The 26,117-nt window shown below is 35.9% G+C and overlaps 1 protein-coding gene across 1 annotated transcript in view; it reads left to right on the top strand.

Annotated features, from left to right (window-relative positions):
* Positions 1-26,117, top strand: part of KCNH5 (potassium voltage-gated channel subfamily H member 5) — a 357,848-nt gene that overhangs the window by 135,704 nt on the left and 196,027 nt on the right. The window lies entirely within an intron of this gene.

Here is a 26,117-nt window from a genome sequence, read left to right as displayed (position 1 = left end):
AAACAGTCTAAATACTAAAAGACCAAGAAGAAAAAGATTTGATGGTTGTCACCAACCAAATTTCTATTTATTATAATAAAAATTGGAAAAAATTATTAACACTGAATTTACTGAGATTTACATGTGGAACATTTTAATGCATTTTATTGTTCTTTTACATGCACTATCTCACGTAATCCTCACAATAACCCTAACAGGTAGACAGGCTTAGGAAAAAAATAATCTTGAGTCATATTTTATAAGTAGTATAACAGAGGTGTGTCTTTAAAACACTTTTTTTTTTTGAGACAGAGTCTCTGTCTCTCAGACTGGAGTGCAGTGGCATGATCTCGGCTCACTGCAACATTTGCCTTCTGGGTTCAAGTGGTTCACCTGCCTCAGCCTCCCAAGTAGCTAGGATTACAGGTGCCCGCCACCATGGCCAGGTAATTTTAAAAATATTTTTAGTAGAGACGGTGTTTTACCATGTTGGCCTGGCTGATCTGGAACTCCTGGCCTCAAATGATCCACCCACATTGGCCTCCCAAAGTGCTGGGATTGCAGGTGTGAGCCACTGTGCCCAGCCACTTTACAGTTTTTGAATTAAAAAAAATAGCTAGTTAAAAGCCTTCCTCCAATAATCTGACATGCTGATGTTTTTTTATATACAAAATGTTCCCAAATAATTGACCCACTTTTCTATTTTCTATTCTATTTTATTAATCAAGTTCTCCATTTCTGAATCAATGTCATGTTTTGTTAATTTTTATATCCTTGTAATATATTTGATATCTGGTAGGGTATGATTCCAGGCTTTGGCTATTTCTGATCATTTACTCTTCTGTATGAATTTCAGAATTATCTCATCAAGTTCCATGAAAACATTCTATTGGGCTTTTGATTAAGATTGTGTTGAATTTATAGGTTAAATCAAGATCATTGTGGTGCTTATACCATCAACATTTCCCCTCCTTGCACATGGTATACCTTCATTTATTCATGTCTTCTTGTGTGTCCTTCACTCAACAAATATTTTTAAGCATGTACTGTTTTAGGGTACCGTTCTTGGGGTTGGGAATACATCATTGTTTAAATACCCCTACTCTTCAGTAGTAGTTTATATTTCAGGGAGGGAAGAGGGAAAATAGAGAAATAAGAAACAAATATATGATATGTTCCATTGTGCTACAGTAAAGTAGGATATAGGATGAGAGAACAATAGGGGTGTGTGTGTGTATGCACACATATACCCTGTTTAATTAGGGGAGTCCTCTCTGATAAAGTAACATTTGAATCAGGGAAAAAAGTGACCCATGTGACTATCTTGAGAAACAGCTGCTTTCCAGAGGGAACACCAGTGCAAAACTGTGGGCTGGGAAGCTGCCTGATGTGCTCAAAGAACAGTATAGAGCCCAGCACTGTTAGAGTAGTGAGAGAGAGGAAGAAACATTTTGTAGTTGTCTCCATAAAGATCTTGAATGTTTCTTGTTAGGTTATTTCCCAGGTATTTTACAGCCTGTGCGCTGATTATCTATTTTATGTTCTTTCTAAAACTACCTTTCTAATTTGTTATTGCTGGTGTGTAGGAGAATTACTGATTCTTGTTTGTTGATTTTATATCCTGTCACATTACTGAACTTAGTGCTGGTATTTTAGCAGTTGAGTCTATTTGTTTTTTTTTAATTAACTGACAATCTTACATAATGACTACTTGTCTCCATTCTAGACTCTTTTATTAATATTTTTCCTTGTCTGATTACATTTCTAGGACACTCCGTAAAATATGCTCTATTATCTATGAAAATGAGCATCTGTTTTCCTTTCTCTAATTTTAATGAAATGCTTCCAATTTCATACTAAAGCATGGTGTTTGCTATTTCTTTAATAAAACAGGCAATTTTTCTTCTGTTTATAATTTGTAAAGTTTTTTAAAATGAAACTTGTTAGCATTTATTAAGAAGCTGTGTGTGTAACATGTTAATATAGTGAATTGCCTTGATATCTTCCTTATATAGAACTATTTTTCAATTCTTGGTCATGTACTGATTCAAAAAATATCAAGTGTCTATAGGTACTGGTACTGTTCCAGGCACTTGAGTTACATTAGTGAACAAAATGCTCAAAAATTCCTGGAATAATGGAGCTGATATTCTAATGATGGGAGGCAAAAAATAAACAATACATATGATAAATGAAAAAACTGTATTTTTAATTAGAAGAGATAAGTACAATGGCAAACAGAAAGAACAGAGCGTATAAGGAGCGGAGTGTGGTTGGGGGGCTTGTACTCTGAGTTAAATGGGCTGATGCTGCAGGTTCTAAGCAGCGGCATGGCACGACCTGCCTGTGTCTCTGATGGCTTGCTCTGTACAAATAGACTGGGTGGGGGTGTGGGTGGTGGATGAGCAAAGGAAGCAAACGGAGACAAAAAAGGAGCTTATTGTAGGAATACAGGAAGGAGGTGATGGAGGCTGACCTGGTGGATGGCAGTGGGGTTGAAAAACACCTACATCTATTTTGAAATAGAGGTAATTGGATTCTTTTCTGACCAATTGCATACAAGATGTGAGAGGAAAAGAGAGGGAGGTTGAGGTTTTTGGCCTGAGCAACCTGATCATGATGTTTCTTTCTTTTAATAAAGAGCTGGATTGATTTGCTAATAATTTATTTAGGACTTCTGCAATGTTACTCATCATTAAAATCATGTGAGAACTTTCCATCCTTCCATATGCCTTGTCTGGTTATATTAGCCTTTAAAAATACGTAGCATAGTGTTTTGTATGTTTGAGAGCAGCTTGGCTACAATTAGTTTTCTTTAACTTAAAAGTTTGGTTAAGTTTGCTCAAAGAGTCATTTGGACCTGGTTAGGTAGTAGGTCAATGTGTCAGCGTCCCCGAGACCACCTCCAAGTTTGGTGATTTGCTAGAAGGAGTCACGGGACTCCATATTGTCATACTCATGACTAAGATTTATTACAGCAAGAGAACACAAAGCAAAATCAACAAAGGACAAAGGCACATGGGCCAAAGGGAGTCACACAGGACAAGCCTGATTCCTCCAGCTCCAGCTGGACACGTGTGAAGTGTTGTCTGCCAGGAGGGCTCCAGTCTGTGCCTCTGGCTGTTTGCAGCTTTATGTTCCTTCTTTGTTTAGCTGCTGTCTCCTATCTCTTAGGGATTCCTAATAATTTCCCTGAGTCTGAGGTTTACTGAGGATTCTTCCTCTAGGTTTCAACAAGCTATTTTGTAATTTCTAGGAATTTGGGGTGTGAAGGAGAGATCATAGCATGTTCTAAGGCTACTGTCTTGGCCAGGGAGGCCCTTTTTGTGTTACCGAGTAGGCAGGTGAACAGGGAGCAGGCTGGTGTTTGAAAGTCAGCCTTATCTGTCTGTCGTATCTGTGCTCATCTCTGCTCCTTGACAACTCACAAAGTAGTCAACTTCGTTGAGTTTCAGATTCCTAACCTGTAAAATGGAGATCATTGTAGTCCTGTGAAGATGAAATGAATTCAACAATGACAGCCTCCTATTTACTACATATTAATGCTTAACAAACATTGTTTTATTTTCTTCCCTTTTTCTGTCAAATAAAATGAAATATACAGTTATACAAACTGTATAGAATCCATTACCCACAGAGATTTGTTTAGTCTGTATACATAATTATGTTTGAAAATAATTTAAGTAACGTCTTTGTGGATAGATTCATAATAGAGTGTCGAGGAGACCCTTGGGATGCTTGGGAATGTATCTTTAATATTTTGAAGATGTCATTGTTGTAGAAGATGACCTTCATCTTGCACAATGCCCTCATGTGACTAACAGCAGGAGAGCATCGACTATTGGTTGATCCACTAAAGTTCTTTATTATGCTGTTATGCAGGGCAGGGGCCCAGAGCAAGTTGCACATGCTGCTCTGCTTTGTGCTTGTCACTTGCCACTCCAGCCAGGCCACTTGAGCTTAACAACTGCTTCCTGTTTTATAGAAAGTCCCTGAATGCACAGGGAATGAGAAGAAGGAATGACTAGGCATGGCAATTCTACTTGCTTTTAGTTTCCTATACTTGTTACTCAAACTCCTTGTCTAGGCAATTCACCCTCAATTTCTAGACCCTGTAGGCATTTGTGGATTGCAGTGCTTGGTTTCCTGTCCTGGATACTGATCTCCCTGGATTTCAGGACTCTTGTTATATACTAACCTTGGCAGTTGCCCTTTCCTTCCAGACTTGCATGAAGTTGTCAATGAAACCATCATGTGGGAGAGAATAAAAATGCACGATAAACGGAAATAGTCAGTATGGCACTCTGAAGACAAATCATGGCAGACTTATTTCATTTTCTTCTCTGCGAGTGACAGGCATCATAAACAAGGGAGAGTAATGAGCAAGATCTATCTTGCTTCCCTGTAATCACTCCTGAAACACTCAAGGTATGACGGGGGTCATATTTTATATTTCCATATAGATGAGAAATAGGATCTTTGTCATAGGGTCTGATTGATCTGTCTAGTTTCTCTGAGATTCCACGTCCAAGCCAACATAAGTTGCATTAACAAAAAATCAGAGCAGCAGAATTAAGTAAAAAAATTAAGGAGAGAAGACTGTCTAGAAAGACCATGAGACACATCCTATATGCGGAAAGTTATGTTCAGAATTCAGGTAAGAATTGGGATTGTAAAGTTAAGAAAATGTATTAGGGTTTGAAAATGGAAGCTGTATCTTAACAAAGAATCCAGGAAAAATTGAGATAGTGCTATACATTGTTCAGTGCAGAATATATTTTTTATTTTGTTTTGGAGACACCTTAGGTAAGCTACTTGAGAACACTTTGAGGTTGGTTGAATTCTGATTGCTTCTCAAGTACAGTAAACTCTCTTTATGAATATATACATTTATTGCTGATGGTGAAAGTAGAATGTGAAAGGATATAGATGTCACTATAAAATGAGACAAGAAAACAAAAGTCTTGTTGTTTTTAAAAACTCTTCTAATTTGTATTCTATTGATGGTGAGTAATACAACCTAATATAACCCTTATATGTGAAGAGTAGTCTGTTCATTTCATCTTTATCAATTTAACAATATTAATTAGAAAGCAAAAGGGGAAAAGCCCATCTATATTCTGTTTGTTGTTCAACAGAGAGATAAATGAGTTGCACATTTTTAGTATCCAATTTTTTTTTAAAAAAGGGAAGGTAGATTATTCTCATCTTTAATGGAAACCTGTGAACAGTGGTGACGCAAGTGAAATATAGATTTGTGTAAAAGAGAAGAAGGGTTTTGTTACAGAACGAGTTTCTAAGTTTCCTTTACATCTCAGCTCAATCACTATTTCATTAGAGAGGGCTTCTTTGACCTCCCAAAGTAAGCTCAGCCTTTTCCATATTCTCACAGCACTAAGTATGTGTGTGTCTGTAACCACACACACACAGACGTGTGTTATATTTGTGACTCTTTTATGTGATATTCCCCTTTAGAGAGACTGTAAGCTCCACTGAACATAGGAAATGCACATGTTTTGGCTCATCTTTCCTAATCAAAGCCGAGCACGGTGTCTAACACCTAATACACTCTCAATAAATGAATGAGCCAATAAAGAGTGAATGTAGTCTAGATATTAAAAATCTGACAAAAACCCTATGCAGTTAAATAAAACTATACTCATTGCTCATGAAAGGACATTTTATGTAAAAGTTTTATGTTAGATGTGTTACCTTTTTGAGTCAGGGAGGCGATTTTTGAAACCTCTGGGAGAGTTAGGGTGGGGAGTAGGAGACAGCACTGCCACATTCTGGGTGGATGAGAGCTGGATGTGAAGTGGACCTGGTGCCAGTCTCAGTCTTGGCCCAATTTTGATAACTGTTACTGAACATGTTGCTCTTTTATCATGACACTGAAAGCCTATCTAAAAGCACTCTGTGGGTCCTTTTGATATAGCAAGTGAAAGGGATCAAAGCCCTGAGAACTAGACATTGTTGGCTCACCCTGGAAGGCTGGCTTCAGTAACACTGCTTCCCTCTTCTACTGAGAACTGGTTCACTGAGCAGGAAGTTGGGATTAATTTACCGGAGAGCAGGGAAGGTGACAGGATTTTCACAGCAATAGAACACATTTAGCAGAGAAATGTTCTAACCCTTGGTGACTTCATGATTTCCTCTTTGTTGAGAAAGTCTAAGACTCTTACTTACCATCTGTCATCTTCCCTGCCCCCACAATGAAGAATGATAGAAAGGAGATCTTAGCAAAAAAGGAAAAAATAAGAAAAAGTCTAAACTTTTATCTTATAGTTACTGTAGAATTAAGTCCAAAAATGATGCTGGCTTTCATGGCAAACATGCATATTTCTCTCCTTCTGTAGCCTCAGTCTCTGTGCCTTATTATTGTTTATATTCATTAATAATTTTTGGTAATAGAGTTATTATGCAAAAGTTACCAGGTGTTTTCATTTGAAGCTAAAACAAAACAAAAGAGGTTTAATTGTATTCTGAAGAATCTAATGAACTAGGGAGGCTTTGAGTTTTGAAGACAGAACAAAAGAAGATGAGGCTACTTGTTTGGTGAGGTAGATTTTCTGTTCTCAGTCTACTAAGGGTATAATTCCATCAGAACCTGAAGCTTGGCTTGATTACTTTTCAAAGACTCCACCAGCTCTTTGATTCTGTGGGCAATACTGAAGAAATATACTGATACTCAAAAATGTGTCTAGATCCATGGTGGGGTATATTTATAAATGAGTGTCCTTTATTTTATAATCTGTGAGGTTAGTTCCATTTGCTTCTAAACTTCCTTTGATATAAAAAACAAAGTTTGAACATGTGAACCAGTTATTAACATTCGTGGTAGAATTAAGAGAAGTCAGACATAATTTCAGATGCAAGATATCCATTTGGCTTGTTATGGGGGAAAGTGAATTGAGAAGTACACCCCGAGTCACAATTCAGCCCTTTTTATTTGATCAAGGTCCAGCCTTGTGGTCATCTTTAGCAGCCACTGAAACCTCAGTGTAGCATTTGTGAAAAATATAAAATATGATAAATATGGCTAAAAGAAAATGTTTCTTCTGACTTTGATGAAGGTTTACTTTCTGTGATATGTATGTATGTGTATGTGTATGTGTATGTTGAGTATTGGTGGTGGGTGACTCAAGACATCTTCTCCACATCATCAGGAAAGGTGTGGTTTACAAGGAAACCATTGAGGACCATAGGGGAAGGGGTAGGGGCATGTGTCTGTGGGATTTTCCTGACGATGTAAGGATCTTTTTGGTAGAATAGGAAAAATCAAGTGTAACACTCACTTTAGTTAATTAATAAGTGTGACTCTAACTAGGTTCATCTGCTTTTGCTTCTGTCAAAGTAGCATACAAGTGAGGTAGTGTGGCTAAATTCAATGTGGAGACCCTTCACTTACGTAACATAATAGATTTATGCCAGCAAAGGAAAAATAGGTACAGTCACTAAGAGAAAATAGACTGGTAATTTCATTTTTGATTCATAAATAATTCACTTAAACTAAAATTGTTTATATGCCAGTGTGGAAATGATTACTTTTTGATTTACCTGCATTCTTAATGAAGATGACGTGAGTATTTGAGTGAGTTGCATTTGTGACAAATTCGTCAGGAGTAGTCTTGGAATATTTTTATGAGAATGCTATAATTTCTGACATATTGGAAAATCACAACCTTAAGTGAACACAAGATATTTTAGTTCCCTAAGAAATATGTAAAAATGATACTTTTCATTTGAGAAAATAGCCTGTGATCTCCTCACTAAAATATTTTCTGAAAAATAAAAATATGATGTATAGTATAATAAAATTACTTATTTATAACATTAGATATTTTTAGTATTGAAACTATGATAGCATTGGTAATCACAGATTCTGTGTAATTTTGATAGCCCTACAAATGGAGACAATTATGCTTTCATCTATTTCTATTCATTATTTTTCTCTTTAGATATCTCCTTGGGCCATATGAATGATGCAGTCTAGCTTCATCTTTGTCAGTATAGAATAGGTTTTGAAAAATCTATTGTCAGATTATATTTTCTGGGCACCTAGTGACTGTCAGCATCCTACATGGGCTTAGAAAATGCAAGAACCGAAGAGGAACTTACATATTGTCTCTCCAAATGCTTATGAAACCAAAGCTCAGAGGTACAAAGTCATACAAATGGTGACAGACTTCTATATTTACTTTAACTGTCCTCCTAGTTCTTATATTTCTTTTCAATCTGAGAATAGTATGCTTTCCTTGCTTCAAAATGGATAGTCTCTGTGCTGGGTCTTGTTCCTTCCCTTTCTTGGAGAAACCTAATCTCCATTATGAACATTTGACATACTTTCACCCTGAGATTTTTAGCAAAATAAAAATGAGGAATGAACTGAGATTTGGTAGTACAAGGGTGTGTGTGGGGGGGTGGCAGTGAAGGTTGTGGTTGGAGAATTCCACCTGTTGTGGAGTGAAGAGAAGGAAGACAGGCCTATTTTTTTCGTTTGGTAAACATTTGTTGAAGGACTGCTGTATTGTACTCCCACACACAACCATTTATTATGCCCAAATAATAGGCTTGGTGCTGTTTCAGTTTCCAGATTTTTAAATAATTTATGAAAAATCACATAGTCATTATACATTTATTCATAACTGACTTATGAAATAGATATCCACATTTTTTTTTAGATAAAACTGATACAAAGAAAATTTAAATAATTTGTCTAAATTCCTATTGCTAACTGGGGGTAGAGGTAGGATTTAAGCCAGCTTTTGCTGACTACAAAATTGGATTCTTAAAAAATATACCATATTGCCTTTATCAGACCCAACCTATGCTGGTGTTCAAGAGATGATTAAGTCATAGTGTCCTGGTGTCTAGGGAGGAGATAAATATGTAAGTAAAAAAGTGTGTATTTTGATAAAGACTATAATTATAAATATTTCTGTTTGTTAAAACTCTGTTGTGGGATATATCATCTAAAATGGATGTTTCTCAAATTTGATACCGTATGTGGTATCAAACCAATAAAATGATACCATATGTGGTAATCAAACCAATAAAATGTACTTACCACTAGCTTAAGGAAGAAAATCTCAACTCTACCAATGATTTAGATGTTACTATGGCCCCTTTACAATGAAATACCTCTCTGACTAACTTGGTGAGACTCCTATCCTTGGTTTTCATACCAAGGAATGTTTCTGCTACAATGCATCGTATAGTCTGCCTGTTTTACACTTTGTATGAATGAATTTACATACCATATGCATTATTGGGTGAATTATTTAACTCAATATTGTTTTTATGATTAATTAATGATGACATGTGATGCTGTAGTCCGTTCTTTCCCCATTGCTGAATAGCGTTCCATTATGTAAGCACTGCTGCAATTCTTTTTGAAGCAGTCTAATGTCTGGTGCCGATTATGATTATTTCTAGTTTTATTTTTTAGATACTTACTAAAATGTTTATGGAAGCATGGTTTACCTTTATAAAAGATTTTTACCTTTATAAACCCATGCTTCTATACATACTTACTTATATTCTATACATATTTATCTCCTTTCTAGGCACTTGAACACTGTGACTTAATCATCTCTCTAACAGCAGCATAGGTTGGGTCTGATACAGACAATATAGTGTATTTTTTAAGAGGCCAATTTTGTAGTCAGAAAAATCTGGCTTAAATCCTAGCTCTGCCTCCAGTTAGCAAAGGGAATTTAGACAAATCACTTAATTTTTCTTTGTATTAGTTTTATCTGAAAGAAATGTGAATAATATTTATTTTTTTCTTTCTTGTTTGTTTTTTTCTCAAGGCAGAGTCTCACTCTGTCACCCAGGCTGGAATGCAATGGTGCCATCTCAGCTCATGGTAACCTCCACCTCCTGAGTTCAAGTGATTTTCCTGCCTCAGCCTCCAGGGTAGCTGGGATTACAGGAGTGCAACACCACATCCAGCTGATTTTTTTTGTACTTTTAGTAGAGATAAGATTTCACCATGTTGGCCAGGCTGGTCTCAAACTCCTCACCTCATGATCCACCCGCCTTGGCCTCCCAAAGTGCTGGGATTATTGGCTTGAGTCACTGCACCTGGCAATAATATTTATTTCATAAGACAGTTATGAATAAATGTGTAACAACTATGTGATTTTTGATAAATTATTTAAAAATCTGGAAACTGAAACGGCACCAAGCCTATTATTTGGGCATAATAAATGGTTATGTGTAGGAGTACAATACAGCAGTCCTTCAACAGATGTTTACCAAATGAAAAAATAGGCCTGTCTTCCTTCTCTTCACTCCACAAAAGATGGACTTCTCGAACCACAACTTTCACCACCACCCACACATACACCCTTGTACTACCAAATCTCAGTTCAGTTCTCATTTTTATTTTACTAAAAATCTCAGGGTGAAAATATGTCAAATGTTCATAATGGAGATTAGGTTTCTCCAAGAAAGGGAATGAACAGGACCCAGCACAGAGACTGTTCATTTTAAAACAAGGAAGGCATACTAGTCTCAGATTGGAAAGAAATATGAGAACTAAAAGGACAGTTAAAGTAAATATGGAAGTCTGTCACCATTTGTATGACTTTGTACCTCTGAGCTTTGGTTTCATAAGCATTTGGAGAGACAATATGTAAGTTCCTCTTCGGTTCTTGCATTTTCTAAGCCCATGTAGGATGCTGACAGTCATTGGGTGCTCGGAAAATATAATTTAGACATGGCAGGGAATGTGCCAAAGCTTCAATAATAAACAAATGTTATAAAAAACGTATTCTATACTGACAAAGATGAAGCTAGACTGCATCATTCATATGGCCCAAGGAGGTATCTAAAGAGAAAAATATAGATGAAAGAACAATTGTCTCCATTTTTGGGGCTATCAAAGTTACACAGAATGTATGATTACCGATACTATTATAGTTTGAATACCAAAAAGAAGATCAAATATTATAAATAATGTTATACTAAAAATCCTATTTTTTATTTTTCTGAAATTATTTGTGAGGGGATCACAGGCTATTTTCTTAAATGAAAAATAACATTTTTACATATTTCTTTTCTTTTTTTATATATATTTTATTGCGCTTTAGGTTTTGGAATACATGTGCAAAACATGCAGAATTTTTGCATAGGTACATATATGGCAATATAGTTTGCTGCCACCATCCCCTGTCACCTATATCTGACATTTATCCCCATGCTATCCCTCCCCAATCTCCCTACCCACTACTGTCCCTCCGCATTCCTCCCCAACAGACCCCAGTGTGTGATGCTCCCTCCATGTGTCCATGTGTTCTCATTGTTCAACACCTGCCTATGAGTGAGAATATGCTGTGTTTGTTTTTCTGTTCTTGTGTCGGTTTGCTGAGAATGATGGTTTCCAGGTTCATCCATGTCCCTACAAAGGACACGAACTCATCATTTTTTTATAGCTGCATAGTATTCCATTGTGTATATGTGCCACATTTTCCTTGTCCAGTCTATCATTGATGGGCATTTGGATTGGTTCCAGGTCTTTGCTATTGTAAACAGTCCTTCAATGAACATATGTGGGTATGTGTCTTTATATTAGAATGATTTGTAATCCTTTGGGTATATACTCAGTAATAGGATTGCTGGGTCAAATGGAATTTCTATTTTTAGGTCCTTGAGCAATCGCCACACTGTCTTCCACAATGGTTGAACTAATTTACACTCCCACCAACAGTGTAAAAATGTTCCTATTTCTCCACATCCTCTCCAGCATCTGTTGTCTCCAGATTTTTTAATGATCACTGTTCTAACTGGCTTGAGGTGGTATCTCAATGTGGTTTTGATTTGCATTTCTCTAATGACCAGTGATGATGAGCATTTTTTCATATGTTTTTTGGCCACATAAATGTCTTCTTTTGAAAAGTGTCTGTTCATGTCCTTTGCCCACTTTTGAATGGGTTTGTTTTTTTCTTGTAAATATGTTTTAGTTCTTTGTAGATTCTGGAAATTAGCACTTTGTCAGATGAGTAGATTGCAGAGTTTTGCAGGATGCAGGCACTTGACCAATTGGACCTAATAGACATTCCTCTCATCTTCACACAAAACATACTGTAAGACTGACAACATGCTTGTCCATAGAGCACATCTCAATAAATTAAAAAAAATCAAAATCATTCCACCATACTCTTGGACCACAGTGGAATAAAAATGGCAATCAATACCAAGAAAATATCTCAAAACCACACAATTACATGGAAATTAAACAGCTTATTCCTGAATGGCTTTTGGGCAAACAGTGAAATTAAGGCAGAAAATTCTTTAAAATAAATGAAAAGAGAGACATACCATACCAAAATATCTGGGATGCAGCAAAAGAAGTATCAAGAGGAAAGTTTATAGCACTAAATGCTTACCTCAAAAAGTTAGAAAGATCTCAAGTTGATGATCTAACATCATGCATAGAAGAACAAGAAAAACAAGAACCAACCAACTCCAAAGTTAGCAGAAGAAAAGCAGTAACTAAAATCAGAGTCAAACTGAATGAAATTGAGGTCCCAAAATCCATACAGACATCAGAGAAACCAAGAGTTGGTTAGGATATTCTACACTGATAGACCACTAGCTAGATTCACAAAGTAAAAAAGGGAGAAGATCCAAATAAACACAAGCAAAAATGACAAAGGTGACATTACAACTGATTCCACAGAAATACAAAAGATCCTCAGATACTATGATGAACGCCTTTATGTACACAAACTAGAAAATTTAGAGAAAATGGATAAATTCCTGGAAACACACAATCTCCTAGGATTGAATCAGGAAGAAATTGCAACCCTAAACAGCCCAATATTAAATTCCAAAATTGAATCAGTAATTAAAAAACAAAACAAAACTACCAATCAAAAAAAGGCCTCCACCACATAAGCTTGCAGCTGAATTCTACCGGACATACAAAGAAGTGATGGCACCAGTTCTACTAAAACTCTTCTAAAAAATCAAGGAGGAAGGACTCCTCTCTAACTCATTTTATGAAGCCAGCATCATCCTGATACCAAAACCTAACAAAAACACAATGGAAAAACAAACAAACAAAAACGAAGCTGCAGGCCAATATCTCCGATGAACATAGATTCAAAAATCCTCAACAAAAACTGTAAAACTAAATTCAACAGCCACATCAAAAAGTTAATTAACCGTGATCAAGTAGTCTTCATTCCTGGATGCAAGGTTGATTCAACATATGCAAATCAATAAATGTGATTCACTTTATAAACAGGATTGAAAAGAAAAACCATATGATCATCTCAGTAGACGCAGAAAAATCTTTTGATGTCATCAAACATCCCTTCATGATTAAAAACCCTGAAGAAACTAGGCATCAAAGGAACATATGTCAAAGTAATAAGAGCCATTGATGACAAACTCACAGCCAATATCATACTGAACAGGAAAAAACTAGAAGTATTTTCCTTTAGAACTCGAATAAGACACAGATACCTACTCATATCACTCCTATTCAACATAATACTGGAAATGCTAGCCAGATGAATCCCTCAAGAGAAAGAAATAAAAGGCAAATAGGAAAATAACTCAAACTATCTCTTTGCTGATAATATGTTTTTATACTTGGAAAATCATAAAGATTTTGCCAAAAGTCTCCTGGAACTAATAAATGACTCAGTTAAGTGTCAGGATACAAAATCCATGTATGAAAATCAGTAACATTTCTATAAGCCGGTAATATTCAGGCTGAGAAACAAATAAATAATGCAATCCCATTTATGATAGCGCGCCACACACACACACAAAATACCTAGGAATACATTTAACCAAGGAGATAAAATCTTTATAAGGAGAACTACAAAATACAACACTATTCATAATAGCAAAGACATAGCTAAATAAATCACAGATAATACAAACAAATGGAACAACATTCCAGGCTCATGAATTGGAAGAATCAATATCATTAAGATGGTCATACTGCCCAAAACAATCTACAGATTCAAGGCTATTCCTATCAAACTACCAATGTATTTTTCCACAGAACTAGAAAAAATTATTCTAAAATTCACATGAAACAATAAAAGATCCTGAAGAGCCAAAGCAATCCTAGCAAAAGGAACAAAGCTGGAGGCATCACATTACTAGATTTCAAACTATACTATAAGCCTTCAGTAACCAAAACAGCATGGTACATGTACAAAAACATACACATAGTCCAGTGGAATAGAATAGATAATACAGAAATAAGTCACACACTTACAGCCATCTGATCTTTGATAAAGTCAACAAAAATAAGGAACAAAGAAAGGAGTCCCTATTCAATAACTGGTGCTGGGATAGCTGACTATCCATATGCAGAAGACTAAAACTAGATTCCTACCTTTCACCACATACAAAATTAACTCAAGATGGATTAAAGATTTCAATGTATGACCTCAAACTATAAGAATCCTAGGGAAAAAAACTAGAAAACACCATTCTAGTCATCAGCCCCGGAGAAGAATTATGAGTAAGTCCTCAAAAGAAACTGAAGAAAAACCAAAAATTGACACATGGGAACTAATGAAACTAAAGAGGTTATGCATAGCAAAACAAAACTATCAACTGAGTAAAGAGATAACCTACATAATCAGAGAAAATATTTGCAAACTACAATGACAAATGTGTAATATCCAGAATATGTAAGAAACTTAAAAAATTGAACAAGGAAAAAAATAACCGCATTAAAGCTGGGCAAAGGACATGAATAAATACTTCTTAAATGAAGACATAACAGCAGCCTACAAACATGAAAACATGTGCCACACCTCTGATCATCAGAGAAATGCAAATCAAGACCACAGCGCTATGCCATCTCACACCAGTTAGAATTACTATTACTAAAAAGTAAAATACAGTAGATGCTGGTGAGAATGCAGAGAAAAGGGAATGTGTATACATTGTTGATTGGAATGTAAATTAGTTTGGCCATTGTGGAAAGCAGTGTAACAAAGAGCTTAAAACAAAAGTACCATTTGACCCAACAATCCTATTACCGGGTATATTTTCAAAAGAAAACAAATCATTCTACCAAAAGTCCTATGGATTCACATGTTCATCACAGCACTATTCATAATTGCAAAGACATTGGATCAGCCAAGGTGCCCATCAATGGTGGATTATATTAAAAAAATGTGGTGCATATCTACTATGGAATATTACACAGCCATAAAAACGAATGAAATTATATCCTTTCCAGCAACACGGATGCAGCTGGAGCCCATTATCCTAAGTGAGTTAACTCAAGAACAGAAAACTAAATACTGCAGGTTCTCACTTTTAAATGGGAACTAAACGTTGGGTACTCACGGACATAAAGATGGCAGTAATAGAAACTGGGGTCTGCTAGCTTGTAGAGGGAGGCGGGCAAGTCGTGGAAAACTGTTGTGTACTATGCTCAGTACCTGGGTGACAGAGTCAATCATACCCACACCTCAGTATCACACAATATACCTAGGTAAGAAACCTGTACATATACCCTCTGAATCTAAATTAAAGTTGAAAAAAACAAAAATAAATAAAAATAAATAACATTTTAAAATAAAATAAAACTTTTGGTAATGAAAATAGTGATGGGGGCCTGGCGCAGTGACTCACTCCTCTAATCCCAGCACTTTGGGACGCTGAGGCAGGTGGATCACTTGAGGTCAGGATTCGAGACCAGCTTGGCCAACATGGTAAAATCCTGTCTCTACTAAAAATACAAAATTATCTGGGCATGGTGGTGCACGCTTGTAATCCCAGCTACTGAGGAGGCTGAGGCAAAAGAATTGCTTGAACCTGGGAGGTGGAGGTTGCAGTAAACTGAGATCACACCACTGCACTCCAGCCTAGGAGACAGAGGCAAGACTTTGTCTCAAAAAAATAAAAAAACATGATGGGAAGCATTTCATGTATACTATCCTGTAAACCAATTTTTTTAAGTCTCTTTTTCTTTTTTGTTTTTAAGATGGAGTTTTGTTCTTGTTGCCCAGGCTGGAGTGCAATAGCACAATCTCGGCTCACTGCAACCTCTGCCTCCCAGGTTCAAGCGATTCTCCTGCCTCAGCCTCCCAAACAACTGGGATTACAGGCATGTGCCACCATGCCTGGCTAATATTTTGCCTTTTTAGTAGAGATGGGGTTTCTCCATGTTGGTCAGGCTGGTCTCAAACTCTTGACCTCAGGTGATCCACCCACCTCGGCCTCCCAAAGTGCTGGGATTACAAGTGTGAGCCACTGTGCCCAGCCTCTCTCTTGTTCATTTTTGCTCCATTGTCTTTTTAATTGATTTGTAAGAGCTCTTTCTATATTCTGCATATATTCTTTGTAGGGTATATATGTTTCAAATGCCTTCTCCCTGTGTGTCACATATGTTTTCATTATCTTATGGGATTTTTGTTTTTAATTTTGTTGATGCTCTTCATCATATCTTTGTTTTCTTCTTCATTAAAATTTTCTCTTTTCTTATTTTATTCATAAAATTTCTTTTTATTTTTTAGAAAACTTTTTCATTTGGATGCAGAGCTCATTTATCTTCAAGTTTTGATTTCTTTATTATTGTAAATATCTGCTATTTACTCTAACTTAGCTTTACCACCAAAATTTAACATGTGGCACCATAATTGATCATCTTCTATAAGGTACAGCATTATTTTATATAAGAAAAACAAAAACTATTATAGTCACTTCCCATAATGTCTACTTTTTTATTTGTATTTATTAGAAGATTAAAAAATTTTTGAAATATATAATTTTGCCATGTGTTGCTCTTGTGCATACATATAAAAGTATATATAAAAATAAATTGGTTAAGCTATTCATTGGCTAAGCTATTTATTAACCTTCCCCACATACAAATTCCAATTATTCTGAATTTCTCCACATTAGGTAATCCTTATATAATCCATTATATAATCAAGAGTGTTTCCTATAGAGTGCTTTACTGTTTTCCCTGGGATTTTCTTCCAAATTGTTGACAATTATTCTGTGAGTTTTGTTGCTGGTGTTTCTTGATCTTACTAGAAATATGCCACTGGATTATTTTTGGTCAACAAATGGGATTTATATTTCTTCCTCACATGGTTCTAAATGTTTGCAAACTAAAACATGGAGAATGCTATTTCCTTGTCACTTTGCTGGGAATAACAATTGCCTATATGCAGATCATGGCAATTGTGTCATCTGGCCAACAATAATTAGAAGTCATCATTGATTTCAAGATACAATTTGATTTCAGAGATATTAAAATATGAAAAAATGCGTGCCTTAGACACTAAGAGACAGGAACTATTTAGTTCCAAGAACTAAAATTTTTTGAATTCAATTATTTTTACTGTATCTATATATGGGGTAAAAAGTCATGCTTTGATAGAAGTATACATTGTGGAGTGAATAATTCAAGCTATTTAACATATCTATTACCTCATACATTTTTTTGTGTGTGTGAGAACATTTAAAATCTACTCTCCTAGCAATTTTCAAGTATAAATTGCATGATTTGTTTTTTCTATTTTGATGTTTTCTTTCTTCCTTCACCCGTGTGTAGGTTCCTGGAAAGCTTATTTTAACATTACTGTACACATAATTTTTTGAATCGTTTTATTTTTGCTATTAATTTCTAAATTAATTTTTTTAAATCAGAAAATAAGTTCTGTATTATGCCGTTGTTTTTGAAATTTGTTAAGACCTGTTTTGTGACCATGATGTGCTGACGTGGGTTTTATTAACATTCCTGAATGCTATAGAAGAATATTTTTGTGGATTTTGAATTGTGTTGTGTTCTATATCTGTAATGATTTAGAAAAACCGTTTGGTAAATCACTTCTTTTTTTTTGAGATAGAGTCTTGCTCTGTCGCCAGGCTGGAGTGCAGTGGCACGACCTCGGCTCACTGCAACTTCTGCTTCCTGGCTCAAGTGATTCCCCTGCCTCAGCCTCCTGAGTAGCTGGAACTACAGGCACACACCACCAGGCCCAGCTAATTTTTGTATTTTTAGTAGAGACGAGGTTTCACCATGTTGTCCAGGCTGGTCTTGCTCTCTTGACCTCGTGATCTGCCCGCCTCGGCCTCCCAAAGTGTTAGGATTACAGGACTGAGCCACCGCACCTGGCCAGTAAATCCCTTTTTAAAAGAAATGTGTCAAAATCTCCAATTACTTTTGTGAATTTTTCAAAATCTCCTTTTATACTGGCAATTTTTATATATTTGAGGCCACATTACAAGGTGCATACTAGTTTAAAATTGTGTCTCCCTGGGGAATTGAAATTTTGATGGATTTCTAATTGTCATCTACCAAGTATTAACCATTAATAGTTATATGTAATTACATATAATTATTGTGCATATAATTTCTATTATGTAGCAATAATTTATGATATCTCCATTATTTTGTATTATTGTATCTCTAGCAATATTTCCATTTCTGTCTAGCAATGATTTGTAGATTAAGGAACATTTTGTCTGCTATTAATATCAGATTCATTTTGCTTAGTATTTGTCTGCATGTCATTTTTAGACATTGACTTTCAATATTCTTATACTTTTTTGAATCTCTTGTAAACAGTACATAGTTATGTATTTTTTAAAATAATTTGCTTTACAATTTTTGTTTTAACCAGTTTTAGTCTATTTGCATTAGTGTTAATTGCCAATACATTTAAATTCATTATCTGTAATCTTACTTTGTGCTTTCTGTTTTCCTTTAGAATGAGTTTTTCTCCTTTACTGTTTTGGGAATTATAATCTTCGTGTCTATTTGTTCAGTGATTTCTTTAGATATCTTTTTTTTTTTTTTTTAAGAGGAAGTCTTGCTCTGTCTCCAGGCTGGAGTGCCGTGGTGCAATTTCAGCTCACTGCAACCTCTGCCTCCCGGGTTCAAGCTATTTTTCCACCTCAGCCTCTCGAGTAGATGGGACCACAGGTGTGTGCCACTATGGCCAGCTAATTTTTTTGTATTTTTTAGTAAAGATGGGGTTTCACTGTGTTGGCCAGGATGGTCTCGATCTCTTGATCTCTTGATCCACCCACCTCAGCCTCCCAAAGTGCTCGGATTACAGGCATGAGCCACCGCGCCCAGCCCTCTTTAGATATCTTAATGTGTACACTTAACACAGTGTACTGTTAATGAGTGTCTTTACGTTCTTCCAGTGCGATACAAAGGCTTTAAAACAAAATCTATTCATTACCTTCTGAACTTTTATGCCATTGTTTACTTCTATTCTTGTAGCCCTTTCTATTTAGTTTTTAACTCCAGGAATTAGACATCAGTTATTATTTTTTCTCGTACTTTCTAAAATATCTTAGAATTTAATTTATTACATTATATTGTATTATGTTTTACATTATATTTTTTAACCTGTGTTCCTAACATATTCTGAGATCCTTAAGACCAAGTATCTGTTCTTATTTATTTTTCACTGGTCCCCAGTGCCCAGGACAATGCCATATACTTAGCAGGTGCTTAATAAATACTTGCTGGCTCATTGACTCAGCATCCAATTATACTCATGAGTTTTCATTAAATGAGAAATTTTCAAATCCAAATTAAAACATTTAAAGTTTTTTTTTTCTGTCGTGGTTAGTGTTGGTTTGTCATGCTCCATTTCCATGGGACTGATTTAACCAGAAGTTTCAATTACTACCCCTCCCCCTCAATTTGTTGTGGGAAGTGGTGGGTGGAAACAGATAACAAGAAACAAAGAGGGAACACAAAAATACCACTGTATTTTGTAACTATGTGAAAAATGGTAAAATTAAAATAGTTTCATTTTTCATTTTTTTAAACCTATGTTCTTTCCTTTTTCACTTATTGACATCTATTAGTTCTCATAATATTTCTGTGCTGTGGAAGAGGCAGCAATATATTTTATTTTTGGGCCTTGTTCTGGGTCAAACAAGGTCATGGTCTTCAATTCTCTTTTTTCTTTATCCATGCTGGTTTTCTCCATATTCCAGCATATTTCAGATAAAGAGCTTCTTTCTTCCTCATGACTTGAGCACTCTTGTTTTCAGTCTTTGTTACTTGGTTCATCTAGAAAAACATTTCTTTCTCACTAATAAAAATACTTTTCTTGCCTTACAATACCTGATCTAAGAATAGCTTAAAAATAAACCTGTATTTCCCTTAAGATAATGTAATAAAAGGATACCAGATCAGACATCTGTTACTCATTACTTACAATCCGTGGCTAAAAGTCATGCTAATGAGGAATTATTGCTATTTATTTCTCAGAGTGCTTGCTCAAGAGACTCATGCATTGTCTTTACTCATTTTCACTTTGCTTGTGATGTCAGTAAAGCATTAGCAAAATTGGAAACACTGGCTATTAATGAGGAGAAGGGGACCCCCACCGTAACTCAGCTTGGTGATTAACATGTCAGTTCTAGCCACTCTCACAGTGACCATGAGTTACATTTCTCAGTTGCTGAAGAGTAATTTGGAATTCTTAGCTTTCAATAATTGTTTTCTTTTCAGAAGAGGCAGGCTGCTTGTTATGTATATTCCTCATACGTGGCTGTGGTGATATTACTTACTCATGTGCTTCTCAACTAACAATTGGGTTTTGTATGTCCCCATAAAGCCATCATTAAGTTGAAAATATTATAATTTGAAAATGCATTTAATACTGGCAATACAGGATTGTACATATACAATCTTTAACAATATCTAAATATTCTGTTGAGATTATTTATTGTATTAAGTTGTATATAGTAGCTGGGACTGAAAAGACTCAACAGAGGGCTGTCTATGACCTCACGAAGGTCTTTGTTTCTGAAAAATCTTTAAATTCTGATCAGGATACCTATAAAGAAAAAAAGTAATGCACTTCATACTCTGTATGTCAGACGGCAATTTATTGTGTGAGTTCTGTTGATGGATGGACAACATATGCTATGTTGATTGTAAAACTGAACTGTGAGTCTACCTCAGAAAGAATTTTGAAAACATATAGATTAATCTATTTTTCCTTGTCCTTTAAGGATGCTCTTCCTGATGAGAGGAAGGTCCTTCACAAGTTCAAATATTTGTTGGCAATGTGAAATGAAGAACTGAAGTAGCTATACCAATAGCAGGTCTCCATTTTGTACTCCTTTCCAACCCTAAAGCATTTTTAGCTCAGTTATCTGCAATTTGCTGAAGAAAGTGAACTGAACTGTTTCACTGTTTTAACATATAGGTCCTTATGCAGCCAAACAGAATGGAAGTCTGGTCGATTCATAGGCTTAGCGGTAGGTAGCCTATTGACATTTTAAATAGAAAGAAGGATTTGCTTGGGGCTACTGATGACTATTGCTGCTGCTCTTTTCCTTTTAGACTAAGAATATTACTATCAGGGAAAGCAATTTTTCTTGAGATTGTTGCTGTAGGTGCCCTGTTTCTGGACATACCTGTGGACTGTTGGGTTGAAGACACAGTAGAAATTTTCATCATTTTTGCCTACTCGGAAAGCTTATGATGTGAAAACAATTTCTTTCTTCTCTTCCTCCACTCTTAATTATTATTTTCCCTACTATCAGAGTAACTTAAATCTTTACCTAAATGAAATTAAGGGTATATCTGCTTCAGGAGTTCAGAGAAGGCAGAGTTCAAGGTAGCCTATCCATGTGTGCTACAGAGAAGTGTTCCTAAGTAATGCTGATGAACCTTTACAAGGTATCTCTTTGGAGTCTAAGTTCTATCACTAGATTTTTTTATGAGAAAAAGATGAAGTCTTGGGTTGTCTTAACTTTCAGTGTCTTGTTGTCATCTCTCTGAACTGAGAGGACTGTGCTTATAGGTATGGCATATGGTGCATTTTAATTTGTTTTTTGCTCCCATACTGACTCAGAAAATGATTTGCTTCATTAAAATTAAGATGCTGACTTTGGGAGGCTGAGGTGGGTGGATTACCTGAAGTCAGGAGTTCGAGGCAGCCTGGCCAACATGGTGAAACTCCTGTCTCTACTAGAAAAAATACAAAATTAGCCGGGTGTGGTGGTGCATGCCTGTAATCCCAGCTACTTGGGAGACTGAGGCAGGAGAATTGCTTGAAGACCGGAGGTGGAGGTTGCAGTGATCTGAGATCATGCCGTTGCTCTCCAGCCTAAGCAACAAGAGCAAAACTTTGTCTCAAAAAAAAAAAAAAAAATGATGCTGAATGAATTATTATTGTTTAATGGGTTTCTTAATCTGTACTGATACCAGAAGGGTTAAATTTATGGAATACTAAGCTATCAGAATCTTTCTATATTTTCTTAGGAGCATGAAAAAATTAAGTAACAAAGAATACGTATTTTTTTTTTTTTTTGAGAGGAAGTCTTAATTGTAATATGCTAAAATATCTCAAAAATAGATGTAGGAAGAACCTTACCTACATCTCACATATGCAAAGCTTTAAGACTTATTAAGAGTTAATTGAGTGCATGGGAATTATATATTATTTGTAATTTTATTAGCTGAGTCTAAAACCAAAGAAAGTCTGAATGTCAACTCTCCTTCTATTATTAAGTTCAGTGTTATGAATTTAAGGCCTTTGGCTCTGTTTCTGAGTTATCATTAGAGTAGATTATAGGGTGCGTTATCTGTAGATTCCCAGCTATAGAATAGAGAGGAATGTATTCATTCAGAATTTTAGAAATGAAATTAAGAAGAGGTATCTTTTGGCATATCTGAAAAGTTTATTGAGCTTTGGTAAGTTTAATTTTGGTCCATTTAATGAAAGTCAAAGGTGGATTCATTTAGTTAAGTTGGTGCCATCAGATGGAGCCAACTGTTTTGTGCAAAGAGAAAGTAACAGTGGAAAAATGACATACAATTAACCATTTGCTTGTAATTCAGCAAATGGTCAGGCAAAAACTACATAGAATTGGTTGGATGTTAATATAGTAAAATTATTGACAGCCAACCTCAGCTTGCAGGTTGTTCTAGTGGGTGTTGTTTGAATATGTAGTTTGAAAATGGTGATATAAGTGAAGATATAGTAATTTTCTGGAATAAGAAACCTGGATTAATTCACTGTTGCTGCTACTTGAGATGGAGGAAATCTATGTGAGGTAGATGAACACATACACACTTACAAACATACAAGAGGAAAATAAAACACTTAAATTGCTTGACTGATGACAGTTTTTATTATTAACTAGTTTGAATTCTTCCCTTTTTACTCCCCTACTTTCCAGACCATAGGAGTAGAGATCTCTCCTCTTTAATACTTAGATTCAGTGTGCATGTATGTATGTTTCATGATGTCTTAAAATATCCAGCACAAGCATATCTCAGAGATACTATGGTTCAATTCTAGGCCACCTCAGTGAAGTGAATATCGTAATATAATGACTCTCACAATTTTTTTGTTTTCCCAGTACGTATGAAAGTTGTGTTTACATGATACTGTAGTGTATTAAATGTGGAATAATATTATGTCCAAATAATGATGTTTATATCTTAATTTAAAATGCATTCCTGCTAAAAAATGCTAAAAATCATCTGAGTCTTCAGTGAGCCATTATCTTTTTGCTAGTGGAGGATCTTGCCTCAATGTAGGTAGCTGCTGACTGATGAGTAGTCATTGCTGAAGGTTGAGCATGGCAATTTCTTCAAATAAAACAACAGTGAAGTTTGCATGCAGTCTTCACAAAAGATTTCTCTATAGCATGCAATGTTGTTTGATAGCATTTTACTCATAGTAGAACTTCTTTCAAAACTGGAATCAGTTCTCTCAAATCCTGCTGCTGCTTGATCAACTAAGTTTATGTACTATTCTTTTTGTTTGAGATGGAATCTCACTCTGTTTCCCAGGCTGGAGTGCAGTGGCATGATCTCTGCTCCCTGCAACCTCCACCTTCTGGCCTTCTGGGTTCAAGCAGTTCTCCTGCCTCAGCCTCCTGAGTAGCTGGGATTACTGGCACACGCCACCACACCCAGCTAATTTTTGAGTTTTTAGTAGAGATGGGGTTATACCATGTTGGCCAGGCTGATCACAAACTCCAGACCTCAAGTGATCTGTCCGTTTTGGCCTCTCAAAGTGCTAGGATTACAGATGTGAGCTACCAAACCCAGCCATTTATGTACTGTTCTAAATTTTACATTATCATTTGAAAAGTGTTCATAATATCTTCACCAAGAGTAGATTCCATCTCAAGGAACCACTTTCTTCCCTCATTCATAAGAAGCAACTCCTTATTAGCTACTTTTATAGTGAATTCACTGTAGAATTAGAATGCTCCAGTTCTGATTCTAGTTTTCTTGGTATCCCCACCACATCTTCAGTTACTTCCTCCACTGAAATCTTAAACCCCTCAAAGTCATCCATGAGGGTCACAATCAACTTCTTCCAAACTCCTGTTAATGTAGATATTTTGGCCTCCTCACATGAATCATGATGTTCTGAATGGCCTCTAGAATGGTGAATTCTTTCTAGAAGTTTTTCAATTTTCTTTGCCCAGATTTATCAGAGGAATCACTGTCTACTCCAGCTACAGCGTTATGAAATATATATCTTAAATAAGACTTGAAAGTCAAAATTACTCCTTGATCCATGGACTGCAGAATGGATGTTGTGTTAGTAGGTATGAAAACAGCATTCATTTTCTTGTACATCTCTCTTTGAGCTCTTTGGTGACTAGGTGCATTGTCAGAGAGAAGTACCCTTTTGAAAAAAAAAATTTCTTCTTTGAGTAGTAGGTCTCAACAATAGGCTTAAAATACCCAGTGAAGCATACTTTAAATATATGTGTTGTCATTCAGGCTTTGTTGTCCCATTTGTAGGGCACAGGTAAAGTAGATTTAGAATAATCGTTAAGACTTTAGGGCTTTTGCAATCGTCAGTGAACTCTAGCTTCAAGATAAAGTCACCAGCTGCATTAACCTCTGACAAGAGAGGGTTCTATGTTTTGAAGTCAGGCATGACTTCTCTCTAGTTATGAAAGTCCTAAATGGTATCCTCTTCTGAAAGAGGGCTGTTTTATTTATGTTGAAAATTTGGTTAGTGTAGCCATTTTTATCAGGTATCTTAGCTAGATGATCTGAATAATTTGCTGAAGCTTCTACATCAGCACTTGCTTCACCTGCCACTTTTATGTTATGGAAATGGCTTCTTTGTTTAAACCTCTGAACCAATCTCTAGTAGCTTCCAACTTCTTCAGCTTCCTCACCTCTTTCAGGCTTCATACAATTGGGGAGAGTTAGGACCCTACTCTGGCATAATCTTTGGCTTAAGTCAGTGTTATGGCCGTTTGATTTTCTATCCAGATCATTTAAACTTTCTTTATATCAGCAGTAAAGCTGTTTCCCTCTCATATTGTTTATGTGTTCAGAGGAGGAACACTTTTAACTAGTTCTTTAAAAGTTCTTCAGGCGCTTTTCCTTTGCATTTACAACTTGGTTTATTGTTTGTTGCAAGAAGCCTAGCCTTTGGACTCTTTCAGCTTTTGGCATACCTTCCTCACTAAGCTTAATTATATCTAGCTTTTGATTTAAAATGAGAGATGTGGGACTCTTCTTTTCACTGCAACACTTAAAGACCATTGTAGAGTGATTAATTGTCCTAATTTCAATATTGCGGTGTCTCAGGGAACAGGGAGGCACAAATAGAGGGAGAAGGACAGGGGAATGGCTGGCTGATGGAGCATTCAAAACATACAACATTTATTGATTAAGTTTGCTGCCTTACAGGGGCCCAGTTTGCGATATCCCTAAGTGATCACAATAATATCCAAGATTACCAATCATAGATCACCATAAAAATACGATAATAATGAAAACATTTGAAATATTGTGAGAATTACCAAAATGTGACACAGAGACACAAAATGAGCACATACTATTGGGAAAATAACATCAATAGACTTGCTTGATGCAGAGAGGCCACAAACCTTTAATTTGAAAAACCACAGTATTTGTGAAGTACAATGAAATGAAGTATGCATACTAGGATTATAGGATTGGGGGCATGATGTTTAGTTTCAAGTCTTTTTTCTTAACTTTTATTTTAGGTTTGGGGGTACATGTAAAGGTTTGTTACACAGGTAAACTTATGTTGCAGAGGTTTGTTTACTGATATTTTATCACCCATATAATTAAGCCCAGTACCAATAGTTATCTTTTATGCTTCTTTCCCTCCTCCCACTTCCACCATCAAGTAGACCCCAGTGTC

The sequence above is a fragment of the Aotus nancymaae genome, unplaced genomic scaffold, assembly GCF_030222135.1.
Source record: "Aotus nancymaae isolate 86718 unplaced genomic scaffold, 86718_ANA_hifiasm-v0.15.2.pri h1tg000011l, whole genome shotgun sequence".
In the NCBI taxonomy this organism is placed as follows: domain Eukaryota; kingdom Metazoa; phylum Chordata; class Mammalia; order Primates; family Aotidae; genus Aotus; species Aotus nancymaae.
The sequence above is the reverse complement of the archived record's forward strand: the minus strand, read 5'-3'. Positions and strand labels throughout refer to the sequence as shown.